The following is a 6,246-nucleotide window of genomic DNA, read 5'->3' on the forward strand; positions in this document are numbered from 1 at the left end:
AGAATTTTCCTCATTGTTACCTAATCCATTGTTTGCTCATCATAAATGACCTCACATGTAACTGTAGGTCAATGTTCACTCAGGTGAACTATAGTTTTCTTACTCAGTTTTAGCATATTAACTAAAAAGGACTAGCAAAAACAAAATAGCATATTTTAATCTTTCAATGTTCTGGTTGAATATGGACTATAAACTAGTTTATACTTTTATAATAGAAAGTGATAAGTATTTCAGAAGTAAACAACTATTTCTAAATTTTTCTTTCTATAGAGGGTTTGGTGATAACACTAAAAATTTGACATAGGTAAATGAAATACTCATATTCTAAGATAATAAAAAAATTATTTCAATATGTACTCTCTGCTATCCATTGATTTGGGAAAAATCATATTCAAATTGTGATATATTAATAGCTACCTGAAAATATATTGGGCTACTTACTCATAGCCAGATTCCATTTATTTTTCATCCATCATAAAAAGAGAAATATCTTCTTCCTATAGCAGAAAGATTCCAGAGTGCTTGAAGGTTTTGAGAATTTGTTGAACACAAGTGAAATACTCTGATTCCCAGAATGAAACATTTAAATCAGCAGTTATTGATATGTTCCTCTTAGTATCTTTAATCAAAGAATTAAAACCTAGCAGAAATTAATAAAAAATATTCATCATAAATGTATCAGTCCGTTTTCATGCTACTGATAAAAACATACCCAACTGGGAAGAAAAAGGGGTTTAATTGGACTTACAGTTCCACATGGCTGGGGAGGCCTCAGAATCATGGCAGGAGGTGAAAGGCATTTCTTACACTGCGGTGGCAAGAGAAAATGAGGAGAAAGCAAAGACAGAAACCCCTGATAATCCCATCAGATCTCATGAGACTTATTCACTATCGTGAGATTAGCATGGGAGAGACCCGTCACCATGATTCAATTACCTCCCCCTGTCTCCCTCCCACAACATGTGGGAATTCTGGGACATACAATTTAAGTTGATAATTGGGTGGAGACAGAGCCAAACCATATCATTCCACCACTGGCCCCTCCAAACTTCAAGTCCTCACATTTCAAAACTAATCATGCCTTCCCAACAGGACCCCAAAGTCTTAACTCATTTCAGCATTAATCCAAAAGTCCACAGTCCAGAGTTTCATCTGAGACAAGGCAAATTCCTTCTACTTATGAGTCTGTAAAATCAAAAACAAGTTAGTTATTTCCTAGATACAACGGGGGTACAGGTATTGGGCAAAGCCACTCCAAGTGGGATAAATTGGCCAAAACAAAGGAGTTACAGGCCCCATGCATGTCCAGAATCCAGCAGGGCAGTCAAATTTTAAAGCTCCAAAATGATCTCCTTTGATTCTAGGTCGCACATCCAGGTCATGTGGATGCAAAAGGTGGGTTCCCATGGTCTTGGGCAGCTCTGCCCCTGTGGCTTTGCAGGGTACAGTCTCTGTCCTGGCTGCTTTCACAGGCTGGCATTAAGTGTCTGTGGCTTTTCCAGGTGCACGGTGCAAGCTGTCAGTGGAGCTACCATTCTGGGATTTGGAGGATAGTGGCCCTCTTCTCACAGCTCCACTAGGCAGTGCCCCAGTAGCGACTCTGTGTCAGGGCTCCAGCCCACATTTCCCTTCCACACTGCCTTAGCAGGGGTTCTCCATGAGGTCTCCACCTCTGCAGCAAACTTGCCTGAGCATCCAGGTGTTTCCATACATCTTCTGAAATCTAGGTGGAGGTTCCCAAACCTCAATTCTTGCCTTCTGTGCTCCTGCAGGCTCAACACCACGTGGAAGCTGCCAGCTTGGGGCTTGCACCTTCTGAAGCCACAGCTCGAGCTCTATGTTGACCCCTTTCAGCCATGGCTAGATTGGCTGAGACACAGGGCATCAAGTCCCTAAGATACAGACAGCACTGGGACCCTGGGCCTGGCCCATAAAACCACTTTTTCCTCCTGGGCCTTTGGGTCTGTGATGGGAGGTGCTGCTGTGAAGGTCTCTGACATACCCTGGAGACATTTTTCCCATGGTCTTGTGGATTAACATTGGGCTCCTTGCTACTTACGCAAATTTCTGCAGCTGGCTTGAATTTCTCCTCAAAAAATGGGTTTTTCTTTTCTACTGCATCATCAGGCTGCAAATTTCTGAACTTTTATGCTCTGTTTCCCTTTTAAAATGGAATGATTTTAACAGCATCCAAGTCACCTTTTGAATGCTTTGCTGCTTAGAAATTTCTTCCACCAGATACCTGAAATCATCTCTCTCAAGTTCAAAGTTCCACAAATCTCTGGAGCAGGGGCAAAATGCTGCCAGTCTCTTTGCTAAAACATAACAAGAGTCACCTTTGCTCCAGTTCCCAACAAGTTCCTCATCTCCATCTGAGACCACCTCAGCCTGGACCTTATTGTTCATATCACTATCAGCACTTCTGTCAAAGCCATTCAACAAGTCTCTAGGAAGTTCAAACTTTCTCACATTTTCCTGTGTCTTCTGGGCCCACCAAACTGTTCCAGCCTCTGCCTGTTTCCCATTTCCGAAGTCACTTCCACATTTTTGGGTATCTTTTCAGCAATACCCAACTCTACTAGTACCAATATACTGTATTAGTCTGCTTTCATGCTGCTGATAAAGACATACTCGAGACTGGGAAGAAAAAGAGGTTTAATTGGACTTACAGTTCCACATGACTGGAGAGACCTCAGAATCATGGCAGGAGGTAAAAAGCACTTCTTACATGGTGGCAGCAAGAGAAAATGAGGAAGAAGCAAAAGTGGAAACCCCTGATAAAACCATGAGATCTCGTGAGACTTACTCACTATCATGAGATTAGCATGGGAAAGACCCCACCCCACGATTCAATTACCTCCCCCTGGGTCCCTCCCACAGCACATAGGAATTCTGGGGGATACGATTCAAGTTGAGATTTTGGTGGGGACACAGCCAAACCATATCAATAAATAACATAAAAGGTGCCATGAAAATCACAGATTAGGCTAGATAAAAATGTATTTTTAAATTGTCATGTATGTTTAATTAGAAATTTAAAAGACTGAGACAAATACGAATTCCCACTTTGGTTATGTAAAACAAGCTAAGCTGCTATGAACTTTTTGAAGACAATGCGGCCGGGCGAGGTGGCTCAAGCCTGTAATCCCAGCGCTTTGGGAGGCCAAGACGGGAGGATCACGAGGTCAGGAGATCGAGACCATCCTGGCTAACACGGTGAAACCCCGTCTCTACTAAAAAATACAAAAAAACTAGCCGGGCGAGGTGGCAGGCGCCTGTAGTCCCAGCTACTCAGGAGGCTGAGGCAGGAGAATGGCGTAAACCCGGGAGGCGGAGCTTGCAGTGAGCTGAGATCCGGCCACTGCACTCCAGCCTGGGCAACAGAGCGAGACTCTGTCTCAAAAAGAAAAAAAAAAAAAAAAAGAATGAAGACAATGCTTTAGGACAAAAATCTGATATGTAAAATAAACTAAAATTTAGAAAAAAGTTTTTAAATGTAAATTGAACATTATTTTAAAAACGAGGTAGTATGAGAGGTAAATGAACTAGAGAATAAAGATTTGGCTAAACCCTTGAAGACAGTGGCAAAGATACATAGAAAAATATAACTATATTTTGTTTTGCCCTGTCTTCTAACTCTACCACAAAACATCCATGAAGTACTTAAGCTACTGGGAGAAACACGCCTAAGAAATATTTTAAGTGGGTTTTGCCTCCAGATAAACACTGTCTATACCTACAAACTTGTAACTTCATTGGACTGTTTTCAAATATTCTTACCAAACACCATTATTGCACATTACATGTAACATTATGATTAAAGCCATTGTGAGAATTCCTGTTTTACAAAGGAGAAAGTCTGAAAAAAAGTGTCTACTTTTTGAAGTCAGGTTTATACAGCTATATTCCAGTAGACATGGCAAAAATAGGTCAAACTCACATGGAGATTTTTTTGTTTTGTCATTGCAGAGCACATAAAATAGATCTGCACATTTTGGTAGTCTTTAGAATTCCTGGAGGCTTACCTTCTCTACCTTTTCAAGCTCTCTTTTCTTTTCCTTCTCCCTCACCCCCTTTTTTCTTTTTCTTATTTTCTTCAGTTCTGTTCTTTACTGTTGTGAATTTCATTCTAGTCTTAAAAACAACAACAACAACAACAAAAAACAAAAAACAACTATTATGGCCAGGCGTGGTGGCTCATGCCTGTAATCCCAGCACTGTGGGAGGCAGACAAGGGAGGATCACGAGGTCAGGAGTTCAAGATCAGCCTGACCAACATGGTGAAACCCCATCTCTACTAAAAAAAATACAAAAATTAGCCGGGCATGGTGGCACACGCCTGTAATCCCAGATACTCAGGAGGCCGAGGCAGGAGAATCGCTTGAACTGGGGAGATGGAGGTTGCAATGAGCCGAGCTTGCGCCACTGCACTCCAGCTAGGGTGGTAGAATGAGACTCCATTTCAAAAAAAAAAAAAATGGGACATTTGTCTCCAGGGCTGGGAATAGGACTGAAAATTCTGTATTTTGTGTCAGTAAAAGCAGGCTCACACTGAGTGTCTTTCATCTTTGGTGTTTACTAGAGCACCTAACGTATTAGTCAGAGAAGAAAGACTTTCTTCTATTTTGTAATCCTGTGACACCATTTTAAGTACAGTAGCTGGTAGCAACTCCTTGATGACCCTTCAGAATTAGGAGAATTGGGCAAAGTTGATGGCTGCTACCCATCAGAGCAGGAGTCCAGTTTATAACCGTGAATTGATCCTGTGCCTCTCTCCTGATGAGGATTTGTGTTTCTGCCGGAAGCTTTGCTCCAGGTACTGATGAAACCAAAGTTTTGGAAATAGAAAGTGCTTCCTGAGAGATGACTGGCTTTGCAACTACTATTCAAAGAGTAAGTAGAGTGTGTTTTAGAAGATGAGTATTTCCCACAAATGACAGAACGTTGGACCTAAAAGGTTCTGTGGCAGTTTGGGAGGTGACAGTTGATAGTTGTGAAAGTTGTTGTCTCTTTGGGATTCATGAAAGAAGCCGCTTTTTAGAATGCCTTTGAAGGAACCAAGAAGTCACTGGCACTCGACTATAAAATGCTAAACAGTTTCTGGTTCCAACAGCACACAGCCAGCATCAGGTTTTTTCTTTTTTGATAAATGTGGGCGGGGTGTGATGTGGGAGAACTTTTTGTGTTTTCCTATGAGAAAAAGATAGTAGAAAATAAAGTAAACACTTTGAAATGGCAAATCTCTTTCTTCCTCCCTCCCCTTTGAATCCAGCAATAAAAAGACTGTGAACTTTTTTTAAATTTTATTTTTTTTCACTGTCAGTATTCAATGTAACTGTGAACTTTTTAAAGTGGATGTTTTATTCTTTGAGAATCCCCTTACTATTTAGATACCTCTAAGTGAGATATAGTTTAATTTTTCCAAGGGCTAAGTCAGTAATATGCCGGACAGTTGAAAACATGCAGGTAAGACAAAGAAATGAGAGCTGGGCCTAGTCCAAGCCCATAAAGATGGCAGTAAAGTCAAAATTCCCCTACAACTTCAGGCTAGGAACTACTAAATGCAATGAGATGGAAACGCTACTATTCCTAAATATTTAGTATTTATTTTATTTAGTCATTGTCCATCTTATCACTTACCCTCAAAATATTCTTTTGAGCAGCAAGTTAAAGCTGCTTTTAGTTCGCAGTTGATTGACTACCATTGCTCAAGCCATTTGGGCTGTTGGAACTCACCTTTAATTAAACAAGATTCCTATGAAAAACTTGAGAATGAAATCTGGTTGTAAGTATTCCTGTACTTTTGGATTAGTCTAAGGCTGAAATTTCGCACTCACTCTGGAAAGAACATCAGAACCATTTTGACCATGTTATGCTGCACAATAAGGCGTAGGTCAAACGGTACTTTTTTTTTTGGTCCCAGGTGTGTTTTATTATAGGGTTTTCTGACAATCTTACTGGAAAGAAGTTTTCATTCTGCTTGGGAATCTGGGGATATCTCTAGCTATTTCTAAACTTCTACAGTGCTTCCCACATGAACTAAAGATAACAGGCCAGTAGGTTTCATTGGAACTGTGTTAAATCGACATCTGAAATGTTCATTGCTTATAACTCGATCTTATTTAATTTCCAAAAAAATCATCGGTTACTAGGTGTGGCTAAGTACACACCTTTGGGAAACGTATCTGTTTTCGCAGTTATTAAAACCGAGGTGGGGGGCAGGGGACGCACGCGGGAACGCACCAG

Source organism: Macaca fascicularis, chromosome 11, assembly GCF_037993035.2.
Source record: "Macaca fascicularis isolate 582-1 chromosome 11, T2T-MFA8v1.1".
NCBI classification, from domain to species: Eukaryota; Metazoa; Chordata; class Mammalia; order Primates; family Cercopithecidae; genus Macaca; species Macaca fascicularis.